Raw genomic sequence first — 15,468 nt, 5'->3', positions numbered from 1 at the left:
CTCTCTCTCTCTCTCTCTCTCTCTCTCTCTCTCTCTCTCTCTCTCTCTCTCTCTCTCTCTCTCCCTCTCCCTCTCTCCCTCTCCCTCTCCCTCTCCCTCTCCCTCTCCCTCTCTCATCCCCCCCCACCCCTCCCTCTTTTCTTATAGCTTATTCCCTTCCTGCCTGGGCACCAAACTTTTCATATGCAGAGAAACTCTGGGGATGTTTCTTTACCCATTTAAGTGTATAAGCACTTTCCTTTATGTAGAAAATAAAATGGCTCCTATCTATAACAGTAAGGGTTGTTGCCAGGACATAAAATTGGCAAGGGGGTTATTCAACATTTCATTCTGTCAGGCTAAGGATTGGAAAGGTGTAGAAATGGCCTATTGTGAATCTACTATGTGAACAAGGTACTCACAAGGAGCCAAAGGTCACTCATAATGTTTCTTGGGCAAATAACTGGGCCCCATAGATCCTTTATTGTCTCTGTCATCTCTTCTTGCTCTGTGCCTTACGGACCAATTTTAGTGCCTTTTACTTATTTAGGAGAAACTAAAGACTTAAGGTAAATTAAAGAACTTGATCATTCTATACTGCCATGTAATAGAGGAAGAAAGGAAAGCTTTAAGTTCCCATTGTCTAGCATTTCAGTCCCTATAACCAGATAGGAGGCCCTCTTTACAAATAGGTATCAAGTAACCTCCTAGGAGGATGGGATCAGGATGGCTCGAAATTCCTGCTCACAATCACAATGAACCTTTTATAATTTTGATCATAGTAAACAACTCTTTGGGGGAAATGTGTCTTAGCTGAGTTTAGGATCTCTGAATACTTTGTTTTTGCTAGAAATTGGGCAAATCGGTCTCCAGGAGGAAGAATCTGGTAGGGATGGCAAGGCTAGCAAAGGGTACACTAGGCAGGTGAAGGATGATCAGTCACTTCCTTGAGTAATTCATACCATGCTGAACCAGGGAAGAAGGCTCAAGGTGTTCATGGATTCCTTTTTGTTTAGGTGAAGGAATCTTTATAACTTCCTACAACAAGACTTCATGGAGGCACCTTGAACACAGGAAATCAATTGGCCAATAGGTTTAGTTTTTTTAAATCTTTACCATCTGTCTTAGAGTCAATATAATGTATTGATTCCAAGGCAGAAGAGCATTAAGGGCTATGCAATAGGGGTTACATGACTTGTCCAGGGTCACACAACTAGGACGTGTCTAAAGCCACATTTGAACCCAAAGCCTCCTGTTTCTAAGCCTGGCTCTTAATCCATTGAGTCACCTAGCTCTGCCCTCTCAAAAGGTTTAGTTTTTAGGTAATGTCTCCATGCAGTGATGATTGATTTCATTTAGGTTTCCACTTAACCTTTGGGAGTGAAAGCATTATGTTTTGCTTCCTATGGCAAGCAGAAATTTTGTCTTTGAGTTTCTGAATTATAGAAGTGGGGAACAAACATTTATCCATAAGACCTACGTGAAGTGCTGGAATGCAATGTTACAAATGAAACAATTCTTGCCCTCAATGAGCTTCCATTCTCTGAGACAGAAGGCATATGCTACTACCTATATATACATATAAGTAGATTTTTTAAAAAAACCTAAGTTTGCATGGCAGTGAGGAAGTATTAGTAATTAGAGGTATCAGGAAATGCTTCATTCAGGGGGCTGTATTTGAGCAGAGATTTGGAAGAAACTCTAAGGATTCTAAGAGACCCAGGTGAGGAAGGGGATGCATTACAGGCATGGGGGGATAGCCTGACAAAAGGCATGGAGCTGGCAGAGGTGAACAACATCAAGGAGGACAACTTGGTTGGACTGTTGAGTGTATGAAAAGGGGAGCAATATATAGTAATGTTGGAAAGATTTTAAATACCAAACAGAGGAATTTGTGTTTGGTTCAAGAGGTAGTAGGAAGGGAACAGCTAAGTGGCTCAATATATAAAGGGCAAAGCCTAGAGACAGGAGGTCCTGGGTTCAAATTTGGCCTCAGATACTTCCTAGCTATGTGACTCTGGGCAAGTCACTTAACCCCTATTGTATAGCCTCTTTGCTACTCTTCTGCCTTGAAACCAATGTTGGAATATTGATTCCAGGGTAGAAGGTAAGGGGTTTTGTTGTTGTTGTTTGCCTTAGATTTTTTTAAATTTTATATTTTAGAATATTTTCCCATGGTTTTAGAATATTTTTCGTGGTTACATGATTCATGTTCTTTCCCTCCCCCCCCCAAACACTCCCCCCCCCCGCCAGTAGCCGATGCACAATTCTACTGGGTTTTACATGTATCATTGATCAAGACCTATTTCCATATTTTCAATAGTTGCACTGGGGTGGTTGCTTAGAGTCTACATCCCCTAGTCATATCCCCATCAACTAAGGTTTTTTTTTTTTTTAAAAAGAGGTCCTAGGGAGTTGTTGGATTTTACTGAGCAAGGGAGTGATATGTTTAAGCATATGCTTTAGACATTTCACTTTGGCAGTGTGGGAAAGATGCAGTAGAGACAGGAAAGATTCACTCAGTCAAACAGTACTATGTGCCAGGCAACATAGTAGGTGTTAGGGATACAAATAGAATGAAAATGAAACAATCCCTACTCTGAGCTCATAGTTCTAATGTGGGAGGTAACAGTAAATATTGAAAGTAGTTAGCTATAAGGTAGTACATTCAGAACCGTGATATTGGGGAGAATCGGGAAGAATTTTTCATGTAGAAGGCAGTGCCTAAACTGTGTCTTAAAGGAAAAAAAAGATCCTGTGTGGCAGAAGTGTGGAGGGAGGGCATTCCAAACATGGGGAATGTTCAATGCAAAGGCATGGAAATGGGATAGATGGGAGACGGAGTGACTTGTATAAGGAACTGAAAGAAGGCCAGTTTGGCCATCTGACGGAGTGTGGGCAGGGATATAATGTCCCATAAGGCTGGAAAGTTAGTTTGGGGGCAGCTTGTGAGGGGGTTTGAAAGCTAAAGAGTAGAGTTTATCTTAAAGGCAAGAAGGGGGAGGCATTGGAGTTGATTAATAGAAGAGTAACATGCACTTAAAGAAAATTATTTTGACAGCTGTGTAGAATGGACTTGAAAGACCTGAGGCAAGAATCAAGGCTAGAGGTGATAAGGGTCTGAGTGATAAAGGTGATAAAGAAGTAGCTGTGTGAGTGACTTGAGAGAAGAGATTGACTGAGAGAGATACTGTGGAACTCAAAATTGTCAACTAATTAGATATGTGGGGTGAGGGAGAGTGGGGAATCGAGGATAATGCTAAGGATATGAACCTTGGAGACTGAAAGAATGGTGGTATCTCAGTTGAAAATAGGGAAGTTTGGAAGAGGAATGGATTTGGGGAGAAATATGATGAACTCTGTTTTGAACATGTTTTGAACATGAGAAATCTGCAGGCTGAATTGCCAGTAGGCAATTAGTGATACTGGACTGAAATTTCCAGAAAAAAGACTGATTGGACATGTATGAATCTTCATCATAGAGATAGTAACTAAACCTGTCAGGCTCAAATGAGGTCACCAAAAGAGAGAGAGAAGAAGGGGGCCTAGGACAGAGATTGGGGGGAGGGGGGGAATACATACACAGTATAGATGATGAACCAAGCAGAGGAAACAGAGAAGGAGCTGTTAGGCAAGAGATGACCCAGAACAGAGTAGTGTCTTGAAAACTCAAAGAAGAGAGAGATTTAGGGAGCAAGAGGGTTGTCAACAGTTTAGATATAGCAGGTGAACTGAGAAGGATGAAGATTGAGAAAAGGCCATCAGCTTTGGCAATTAAGAGATCACTGGTACCTTTGGAGAGAGCAGTTTCAATTGAGTGATCAGGTCAGAAGCCTGATTAAAGGTTAAGGGTTGAATGAGAAGAGAGGAAGTAGAGGCAATGAGTGTAGATAGTATTTTTTAGTTGCAGCCTGAGAAAAAGAGATGGGATGACAGTTTGAAAGCATGTAGGGATGGGGTGGTGGGGTGGTCTAGGGAAGGATTTTAAAAAATATAGCAAGATTTGGACATGTTTGAAGGCAATAGGGGAGGATCCAGTGGACTGGAAGAAGTTACATGAGAGCAGATGTGTCAGTGGGTAATCTGCTGGAGATGAGGAGATAGAAAAGGACCTAGGCTGGAGATAAAGGAGAGACTCCTAGAATGACCTAAGAGTTCTTTTCCTACTATGCTCTTCTTTGTCTACTAAGTTATTCTAGGTTCCTCTGGGTCTTTGAGAGGCAATGAGCAGGACTAGAGTAAGAAAATAAATCTTACTGTTTTTCTAGAATGAATGTGGGGTAGGGAGCTGGCACTGGCCCCTTATGATAACCCTGGCAACACAGGAGATTTCAGCACCTGCTGAATGGGGCTTTTCCTGTTCTCTGGGGAAGCTTGTAAAAACATCGGGTTGTGCCAGTATAGGATAACATATTTGGTCCTGCCAGGCCTCCTTTACTGGGCAGCTGAGTGTTGAGTTTTCTTTTTATATTGGGTTATTTGGATTTTCTTGATCTAGAGGTCTTGATATAGCACCTCTTACAGACTGATTATAACTGAGCAGGCACAGATTTTTCCTTGGCTGACTTAGATACTTCTGGGGTGGCTGATTCCTGTTGAGACTTGTGTCCAAAGTAGACAGTGTGTATCTCTATTCACTTACAGGCATTACCTTAAGGTAATTTCCCAAAAGCATTGGTTTGGTCCCTTTCTTCTGGCTCTCACCCTCCTTTAGACAGGAAACTCCAAACTTCCATTCTTTCCTCAGGGAAGGGAGGCTCTTTGTAGTCTGTGGCTGTCTGCCTGACTTTAGTCAGAACACCCCAAGGCCCTAAGACTTCTCCCCTCCCCCTCCTCCCTAGGCGCCTCTCTTCTGTCTGTCTTTCTCAGTCTCTGTCTCTCTATCTCTATCTTTTTCTGCTGATGTTTCTGAAGCCAAGAAGACTCTTTGCTGCTTCTGTTGTGTTCCCTGGTTGATGATCCACAAAGCAAGTACATCATGAGCCTAACAAAACAGATATCTCTTCCCAGGCCAGAATCTTAAACCACAGGAGGCTGGGAGAGTTTAGAATAGAATAGAATGGAATAGAAATTTGGGACTGGGAGGGGCCTTCAAAATGATCAGTCCAGGGGCAGCTGGTTAGCTCAGTGGATTGAGAGTCAGGCCTAGAGACCAGAGGTCCTAGGTTCAAATCCGGCCTCAGACACTTCCCAGCTGTGTGACCCTGGGCAAGTCACTTGACCCCCATTGTCCACCCTTACCACTCCTCCATCTATAAGCCAATACATAGAAGCTAAGGGTTTTAAAAAAAAAACAACAACTATCAGTCCACCTCAGATTCTTTTTTCCTCTCTTCCCCTCCCTTCCCTTCCCCTCCCCTCCCCTCCCCTTCCTTTCCCTTCCTTCCTTCCTTTTTTTGGATGCCTACTTGCTATATGACCCTGAGTAAAGTCACTTAACCTGTCTGCTTCAGTTTTCCAAACTGTAAAATGGAGATAATAACAGCAACTACCTCCCAGGATCGGCAACTAGTGTTAAAATCATTATCTGGGATAAGATGGATGCCACCTTGACTGACAGGGATGGCAGTTGAGATATTTGGAATGCTCCCAGATGCCATGAGCCAGGGGCAAAAGTCGGTTGGCCCCACCCTATAAATACCCTCCTAGGAACATCAGTTGAGGGTCTCAGAACTCAGAGCTGAGACGAACAAACTTCTCTTGGAACAAGAACTGGGACAGAGGGAGGTGAAGGGTGGAAGAGGGTAGGCCTTAACCTGTAACCTGTACCTGACTGAGAGAGAGCTAGTGATCAATCAATACCATTGATAGTAGAGCTGAGAGAGTATAGAGATCATCAAGCAACATCAACATCAGTAGCCTTCCCTAATCTCTGGCTTAGCTGTGGCCAGGTCAGGTCAGAGTTAGTGAGAGGGTGAAGACCTCCAGCCTCTACCAGCCTAGCAATCTCCAGCCCTGATCAACCATTAGCTTAGTAGTCAAACAGTAGCAATAGGGTTCCCAAATCCCTCAAACCCATTACCTTGTTTTCCTTTCCCCATTAAGAGTTAATACAGGGGCAGCTGGGTAGCTCAGTGGATTGAGAGTCAGGCCTAGAGACCAGAGGTCCTAGGTTCAAATCTGGCCTTAGACACTTCCCAGCTGTGTGACCTTGGACAAGTCACTTGACCCCTATTGCCTACCCTTACCACTCTTCCACCTAGGAGCCAATACACAGAAGTTAAGGGTTTAAAAAAAAAAAGAGTTAATATAGTGATTTATCAACAAGTACTTTTCCTGAGCTGTTATTCTATCACAGCCTTTGGGAAGGGGAGAATCAATGCACAGTCAGATACTAACATTTCCAATAGCCTATCAACAATTAATCCAACCTCAGGTTGGGGCTAGTGAGGTTAACCAACTACCTAATCTCTCAAGGGAGACCCAACCTGGGCAACTATTAGAAGGAAACAACTGACAGGCTTAACCAACCAAGCCTGTCAGGGAAAAGAGGGATAGATTACATCAATAGCTATTGTGAGAGGAGTGAGTGTTCCTCCTTCACCAGCTATAGCTGGCTTAGGCCTTGGGCACCTGATCCCTTCTTCAGTCATCTGAAGATCTATATACCATCCATCCTCTAATATCTAGAAGGAAGATCTATAGGGAGTTAGGAGATATAAGAAGATATCTCCTCCTTTATTCCATTTTAACACTAGGTAGTACAGTGGATAGAATGCTGGCCCTGGAGACAGGAAGACCTGAGTTCAAATATGACCTTAGATACTTATTAGCTACATGACCTTGGGAAAGTCACTTAATCCTGTTTGCCTTGGTTCTTCATCTGCAAAATGTGCTGGAGAAGCAAATGGCAAACTACTCCAGTATCCTTGCCAAGAAAATCCCAAATGAGGTCAGGAAGGGTCAGACATGGTTGAAATGACTGAACAACAACAAAGAAAACCTCCCAGGGAGGTTGTGAGACAATATTTATATAAAGAAGTGTTTATTACAGTACTTGGCACATAGTAGGTAGTATGAAAATGCAAATGCTTATTCACTTCCCCTTCTCTTTCTTCTTTTTAGATGAGAAAACTGAGGCCCAGATAGTGATAGAGCTGGTCACTGGAATAGCCAGTGTCCCATCACTCATTCTTCCAACATACTACATTGTCACTCTCTGTTTTAACTGAGACAAGATGCTACTCTATATTGATACTGCAGGTTTCCTCTAGAGACAACTTTGTACATTCCATTCTGGAAACTGGGAGGAGAAGGAGGTATCCATTAGGGAGAGAGGGAGGGACTCTACCCAACAAGATCTGAGCAGTTCTTTTTCTTCTCCGAGATAGCTTCAGCAGCTATGGGGAGCCATTGATTTGGTGGGTGGCCTGAGGGGGCTTTCTTTGTGGCAGAAACTAAAACATAGAGACAGGATGAAGGTGACCACACGAATGCTGGACTTGAAACTTCATCATAAGAGGGTCCATTGAAGGAACTGAGGATGTTAAGCCTAGAAAGAGAAGACTTAAAGGGGATGTGTTATCTGGCTTCAGATATTTTCAGGGCTATTATGTGAGGTGGAATCTTGTTTTGCTTGGTCATAGGAGACAGAATTAGAACTCACAGTTAGAATGGAGTCATAGATTTAAAGCTGAGAATTAAACCAAACCCTTTCATTTTATATCACTTGGCCCATTCCCTCATTTCTAGTTTTCTTACATCATACTCTGAGATCCATTGACCTCACTCCATCTCAACTCTGGGGCATTTTTACTGGCTTAGAACACTCTCCCTCCTCTTCCTTGATTTCCTGAAGTTCCATCTAAAATCCATTTTCTGGAAGCAGTCTTTCTCAGGCCTCCTTGATCTTAGTGCCTTCCCTCTGAGACCACCCCTAATTTCTCCTGTTTCTCCACTTGACCTTCATCCTTCATCAGCCTGATTGGCCTTTCCTAGAACTGAAATCTAAGAAAAGTGTGAATGACTAGAGGATAGGAGACTGGGGCTTTAAAATCTTATCTGTGGCACAGTGGATAGAGTGCCAAGTCTGGAGCTGGAAGGACCTAGGTTCAAACCTGACCTCAGGTACTTCCTAGGTGTATGACTTTGGCCAAGTCACTTAACCCCATTTTCTTAGTTCTTTGCCACTCTCTCTTAGAGTTGTTAGTAAGGCAGAAAGTAAGGATTTGAAAAAATAAGGACCGTATACAGGCTTCTTCTTTCCTCATATCCTTCTGTCTTCTTTAGCTCTCTTGGTCATTTTTGCTTTGTTCCCCAATTTTCCACAGTCTCTTCCTTGACTAAACTAAGCAGCCTAGTATGGTGTATTACACTTAGTAGGTACATGATATCTATTAGTTGAATGAATTAATGAGTGACTGTCATTTGTTGAATGATACTGTCTTGCTAGGAATTTGCTACCCTTGCTCAGCTGGAGTCATCATCGAGTGTTGGGCAGTCTGGCAGACAATGGTATGATGTTATGGTTCTTGGAAGTGTAGACTGGTAATTGAATGGATGGGGAGGGCTTGGACAGGGTTCAGAGGAAAGAAAGCACCCGAAGAAAGGTCTGGGAAAAATAAGCCTTTTGAGGAGAGGCTACAGTCTGGACTTGTTTAGCCAATAGACAATAGACAAATGAGGAAGGAGACTTAATTACAGCTTTTAAGTCTGTGAAAGAATACTGTGTGAGTGAAAGGGAACAGCTGTTCTATGTTTTCTCCTAGTGCAGGACAGATGAAATCACTGTTAATTACAGCAAGAGGTCCCCAGGCTAGATATTAGGAAGGACCCTCTGAAAAATAAGCTTTGGAAGTCAGGGAATCTCTCTCGTAGATTTAAAAAAAAAAAAAAAAAAAAAAAAAAAGATGGAAGGTCTTTTCTGGTTTGATTTGAATCCAGGCCAGGCAAGGAAGCGGTAGGTAGGGGGAAACTAAGGAACCTGTTTAGTTCCTTTCCAGCTTAAGCATTTGAAGGACAAGGAATTAAGTTCTCAAAAGCATTGCCCATATTATGTACAACTCTCTTCCTCCCCAACTGTGCAGTTGCTGAGAAAGCCATTTAACTCAGGGGTGCCACTAGGGGGAGCATTAGCCCGTCTGCGGTGGCTAATTGGGAGGGCTTACAAAAATCTAGAATTGCAGTTTGCAATGATCTATTTTTTTTCCCTAGAGATACCATGCATGAGCTCGAAGCTCTTGACAGATAACCCTTCAAGCTTCCTCTTCCTTCTCCTCTTCCTCTTCTTCCTCCTTCACAATTCCTCTGTATCATATAGTTTTGTTTTTTTTTTTTTAAATTGAGAGAGATGATGGAGATGAACATTATTTTTTTTTCCCTTGAGTATAGAGTACTCTCATCTAGAATTTAGTAGGGTTGGGCAGGCAGAAGGTGTAGTTCTAGGGTTAGAATGGCATTGCAGGAGAAAGAACTGCAGGGCACCTGCCATTTAATATCCATCTTTGTTGGGGAGGGGAGGAAAGTTGTTGGGCAGTAAGTTGGGAGATGATAGGGTAAAATAGATGCTTGACTTGGAGTTAGGAGAAGAAGAGCTCTTGAGCATTCTTCTAGAGACCTTAGAGGTCATCTTGGCCAACTCTCTGTTTTACAGGTGAAGTCAATGAAGCCCAGACCCACAGATATTGTAAGTCATAGAGCTCTACTGCTGCCATATTGTTTTCCTAGCATGGAACAATGAAAAATAATTTTCATTTTTAATCTATAGGAGGCCAAGGGCATAAAGAAAGGAGGGAAAATTAGGGGACTTCAAGCAGATGATGGAAAAAATTGGTGAGACCTCCCAAACAGAGAGTACCACCGACCATAGTGAGGCATTCTACTCACCAAGATCTTTGAGGGCTTTATTGCTGAGTTGAGTTTTAGGTTCTCAGAGACACACATACCACATGCTTGGTTATGCCAAAGACTTTGGGTTGGGCCTCAGAACTCCATCTAGGACAGATAAATGTGGTTAGATAGGACTTAAAAGAGCAGCAACCAAGTAAAGGAAAAGATGACTGGAGAAGAGTCAGGGGAGGAAAGTCTTGGCTCTGACTTTGCCCACTTCACCTTGGGCAAGTCATTTTTTCCCAATGAAGAGGTTGGACTAGATAATCTTGAAGGCCTCTTCTAGCTCTACATGTTAGGGATTCTTTTTAGTAATAATACTATCTAGTACCTAGAAGGCATAGTGGATAGAGAGCTGGGTCCAGAGTAGAAGGCCTGAGCTTCAGATCCAACCTGAGGTACTTCTTAGCTGTGTGACCCTGGGCAAGTCACTTAACCCTGTTTGTTTTAGTTTTCCCATCTGCAAAATGAGTTGGAAAAGGAAATGGCAAACCACTCCAGTACCTTTGCCAAGAAAACCATAAATGGGGTCATAAAGAATCAGAAATGACTAGAAAATGACTAAAAACCAAATGCATTATATGATGCTTTAAGATCTGTAAAGAGATTTCTCAAATATTTTCTCATTTTTATCCTCACAACAACCTAGGGAGGTAGTTGACTTTTTTGTTGTTTTAAACCCTTACCTTCTTTCTTAGAATTAATACTGTCTAGAATCAATACTTAGAATTGTCTAGTACAATACTAAGTATTGGTTCCATGGCAGATTGTAAGGAATAGGCAATGGGGATTAAGTGACTTGCCCAGAGTCACACAGTTAGGATGTGTCTGAGGCCAGATTTGAACCCAGGAGCTCTCATCTCTAGGCTTGACTCTTTATCCACTGAGCCACTAAGCTAATTTTTAAACCCATTTTATAGATGAGGAAACTAAGGTGACAAGGTAGTGATTTACCTACATGACAAAGATAGTAAGAGACTGAGTCCAGATTTCAACTCAGGTAAGGTCTCTTCAGAGTAGACATGGCCCTTAGGACATTAAGAAGGAACAAGAATTTTTTCCCTTTCACCATTTTCTTTCCTTTCCTTTCTTCTCCTACCAAAAAAATCCCAAACTAGATCTGTTCTATGAGGCTTAGATGGTGAGGGTCTAAGAACATTGGTGTTTAATGATTTGTATTTTCTTACACACTTGAAGTTGGGTTACTAATTCAGAGATCTCAGTCACTGAAGTTTTTAATGCCTTATTTTAATCTTTTAGATTTTGTAACATCCTTCTTTTTTCAGCCCTTTCTAAATATCCTATCCAGCAAAATTGTCAGGTTTGCTGCCGGCTGCCCTAACTCTCAAGTACAGCCTGTACCAGATTAAAATGTAACTGTGGATGAGTGGGTGGCAAGCACTTTAGGTGTCTCAGTGGATTGAGAGCCAGGTCCAGAGAAGGGAAGTCCTGGGTTCAAACTTAGCCCCAGGAATGGCTGAACAAACTGTGGTATATGCTGGTGATGGAATACTATTGTACTCAAAGGAATAATGAACTGGAGGAATTCCATGTGAACTGGAAAGACCTCCAGGAATTGATGCAGAGTGAAAGGAGCAGAACCAGGAGAACATTGTACACAAAAACTGATACACTGTGGTACAATCGAACATAACGGACTTCTCTTCTAGCAGCAATGCAAGAATCCAGAGCAAGGCTGAGGGACTTATGAGAAAGAAAACTAGCCACATTCAGAGGAAGAACTGTGGGAGGAGAAACACAGAAGAAAAACAACTGCTTGAATACATGGGCTGATGGGGACATTATTGGGGATGAAGACACTAAACGATAACTCTAGTCCAACTATCAATAATATGGAATTAGGGCTTAATCAATGATACATGTAAAACCCAGTAGAATTGTGCATCAGCTAAGGAGGGTTAGGTGGGTTTGGGGAGAGGGAAAGAACATGAAACATGTAAATATGGGAAAATATTCAAAATAAAAATTAAAAAAAAATTTGGCCCCAGACATTTCTTAGCTGTGTGACCCTGGGCAAGTCATTTAATCCCCATTGCCTAGCTCTTACCACTCTTCTGCCTTAGAACCAATATCCAGTATTGATTCTAAAATGGAAGGTTTAAAAAGAAAAGAAAAGAAAAGAAAAGAAAACCAACTATCTATGTAGAATTCTGCCATTCACTCTGTGTCCTGGAACAAGTCACTTATCTAGTCGCTGTCTGTTTTCTCCTCTGTACACCTGCCTTTACACACCTTGTCATGAGGTTGTTGTGAGATTTAATGAATGAAAATTTCAGGTGGGCACTTTGAAAAGTAAAAGGTATCATATGGGCCACCAGTTATATCTTTTTATTTCTCAAAAGGTTTGGAGCTAGAAGAAAAGATAACTATTAGTCCGTCCAATCCTCTGATATTATATGTGGGGAAATGGAAGAAAAGAAAAAACAAAACAGGGGAAATGACTTGCTCAGGGTCACACAGGGAGGAAGCCCAGAGTAGGTAACAGAGGGAAAGGAACAAAGTCTTTTTCTCCTAAGCTATTCATTGATGAGACAGAGTGTCCCCAAAGTCTTAGTGCAGCTTTGAGTTCTAGTTTAGAAAGTGATTCCATTCCTTTCCATCCACTCCCCAGACAGTCCTGAGAAGTCTTATTAACCCGTTTTCATAAGGAAACTGCAAGGCTCCAAAGTTGGTGACTTGTCCAAGATTTCTTGGCTAGGTTTGAACCCAGGTACTCCCACTCCAAGAGCAATAATTCTCCCCAGTAGTGATGGTAGGCTTGAGAATATGTGCCCTCCAGCCAATGGGGACCACCAGAGGCTCTCCGCCATAACTAGCTGCTCACCCATCAGTTTTTCCTTCCTGAATATAGTGATCTACGATAGCCGCTTGACCGTGTCCGTGAGGGCCATTCGAGTGCCCTGAGCAGACGAAGAGGGAAGAAAGAGGGAGGACAGGAAGGGAAAGGAATGCCGGCTTTTTACTTGGCGGCGGCAGCTGCGGCCACTTGGTGATACTGAGGCCCGACCACCACTCCTGCAGTCCTGACTGAGCGATTGTTTGCATTTTCAGGACCATGAGAGACTGTCCAGGCTCTGCCTCCTGCACCATGAGCGCTGCCTGCACTGACTAAGCCATCCCCAGGACCCCCGGCGGGCAGCAGAGTAAGTACAGAGGCCAGTCTGGGCGGGCTTATGGGATGAGGTGGGTGCATTTCCGCCCACATCTCAGCCCGGAAAATCCCAAGCACAGAAACAAGTCAAAGCAAGGCAGCAGCACAGCCCTCCCAGCCCACTTCAGAGCCCAAAGGCGGCGTTTCTTCCCTCTTCTGCTCTTTTCGCCAGCTCCCTCCCGTAACCCAGGGCTCTTCCAACTTATATTCATTTTTAAAAAACAAAACCCCAAACAAACCAGAGAGGCGTTGGAGGGGAAGAGGAGAAGCCTGGCTAGTGGCTTCCCCCTTCTCTCCCCAAGTTCCCAGGAACAGCTCAGTGCCTCTGCTTGATGGAGGGAGGTAGGAGGGGGTGGGATGTGTGAAAAACGGGGAGATCAGAAGGCAGCGGTATTTCATGGATGCCTCCAGAATTGAGACTACATGTGGGTGACAGAGAGATTGTCGCGAGGGGAGCGAGCCGGGTAATAGAGGAGAACAAGACCCAGGCTGACAGGCAGAGACGGCCTGAGAAACAGAGAGGCAAAGAGAGGAGAGACAGAGATGAGCAGAGAAAATAGAGTGTGAGAGAAGCCCAGAGAGGGAGTTTGTGTGTGTGTGAGAGAGAGAGAGAGAGAGAGAAGAGAAAGAACTGGGGGAGGGAGGGAGAGAGAGAGAGAGAGAGAGAGAGAGAGAGAGAGAGAGAGAGAGAGAGAGAGAGAGAGAGAGAGNGATGAGAGAAAGAGAGAGAGAGAGAGAGAGAGAGAGAGAGAGAGAGAGAGAGAGTGAGAGAGAGAGAGTGAGAGTGTGAGAGCGAGCGAGAGCGGGCAAACGAGCCAGAGGGAGAACAGGGTCTCCATGACAACTGGCCTGGCCAGCTAGTTGTGCTTGTGCTCATTGGAGCTGGAAGAAGCTTTGGAAAGGTCAGAGGAAGGAGCTGTGGGAAGCACGCAGCAGGTATTGGACCCTAAGTGAGTGGATTTGGGGGCCCGGGGCTCCCCAGGCGGAGCTTGGTGTGAACGCTACCCTGCTGAGAATGGAGTGGTCAAGAAAGCCCCGGGAATTTCAGGTAAAGAACCAACCCCCATTCGGCCTGATTGTTTTTCCTCCTTCTCCTGCTTCTTGTGTTTACTCGGCATTGGCGGCAGCGAATGCCTGCACTCGCTGCTGCTCAGGGTTTGGGGCTCTGGGGAATGATGTCATGCTCCAACAGTTGGATTCTATTAGGTGAGCAGTAGGGAAACAGCCAACTTTTTGGACTGGACGACCTTTCTTTGCTGAGGCTCACTCTCTGGCTGAATCGGAGGTGTCTGAGCACAAATACCATGATCATTTTTACTTGATTTTAGTGTGAGAATTTTTACATGAGGATTATTTACATTTTTAAAAAAAGTGAGCCCCACCCCTTATTCTAGTTTTTGTGCTGGTGATTCTTACTAGAAATTCTCTTGTCCTGTGCATACAGGGTATGTTAAAGTCTCTAACGTGCTGCTTTGCCTTTAATTAAAAAAAATGAAAGCTAATTAAACTCCGGTGAATGCCAGCTCTGGAATCCATGTGTTTTTAGAGTATTTATTAGGATGGGGAGAATATGGTGGATTCTCCTGAGCTGAGAAGCTTCCCCCCTCTGCCCAGTAACTCCCTGAGGGTCAGACTATCCCCCAAAAGGCTTTCATTTCAATGGTAGTTGATTTTTCTAAAAGTTACACAGGAAGGGTAAAAGGAGGCTTGATCTAGCAAGGTTACTTGCCTAGTTTCCTGGCCATCTGAGAGTAAGCTGGGAGTGGTGGCTTTCCAGAGTTAGGAGGTCTGAGGACCAGTTTGAATGGGTGGCCCCCTTTGGCTCAGATTCTAACCAAGTATCTCATGCAGACTGGGGGTGTCTCAGCTGGCCCAAAACACAGGCTCCCTTTTGATTCTGTCTATCAAGTATGTTGGAAAAACTTGTTCTGACTTCAGAAGAGAATCTCAGACACTTTGGGATGTTGGGCAGCATGCGGGGCTGGTGGGGATGTCCTCAGGTTTTGGGGGATCAGAGACTGCTATCTGAGATAGAAGGGTGGTCTCAAAAGAGGTGCATCATATAGCCTTATGTCTTCAGACACCCCAGTGCTTAGGTGACATGTTTATCACGTCTGTCTCTGCCCTTGAAATGACTTTAACTTTTTCCCAACTAAGCATGGAGCCTTGTCGGGGGCCATTACTTTTTTTTTTCCCATGGGCTGGAGTAGGGAAGCCCCCCAGCTCTTTTTTTTTTCCTTCCCTTCTTGAACTTTCTGAACAGAATGTCTTTTGTACTCCGGCAAACAATGAGAGAGCCTCCTGATTGGCTTAGAGTATGGCTGCCAATGTAAGCCAGTGACCATGCTGCGGATTTCTGTTCATTCCTCTGTAATTCTTGAATCTGTATTTATGTGGGCATTTGTGTTCATAAGTAGGGATCCATGGATGGCCTCATAGAATCTGAGTCCTAGATAAGGGCACTTTATTTAAAAATGATTCCTTCATTT

At 43.6% G+C, this 15,468-nt stretch overlaps 1 protein-coding gene across 1 annotated transcript in view; it reads left to right on the top strand.

Annotated features, from left to right (window-relative positions):
• Window positions 1-15,468, top strand: part of DENND2B (DENN domain containing 2B) — a 266,694-nt gene that overhangs the window by 110,356 nt on the left and 140,870 nt on the right. Inside the window, exon 3 of the mRNA XM_044680976.1 lies at window positions 12,880-12,971. The gene's annotated coding sequence lies outside the window, so the exon portion shown is untranslated. The remainder of the gene's footprint in view (window positions 1-12,879; window positions 12,972-15,468) is intronic.

Source organism: Gracilinanus agilis, chromosome 6 (genome assembly GCF_016433145.1).
Source record: "Gracilinanus agilis isolate LMUSP501 chromosome 6, AgileGrace, whole genome shotgun sequence".
NCBI lineage: Eukaryota > Metazoa > Chordata > Mammalia > Didelphimorphia > Didelphidae > Gracilinanus > Gracilinanus agilis.
This window is presented reverse-complemented; position numbering and strand designations above follow the sequence as displayed.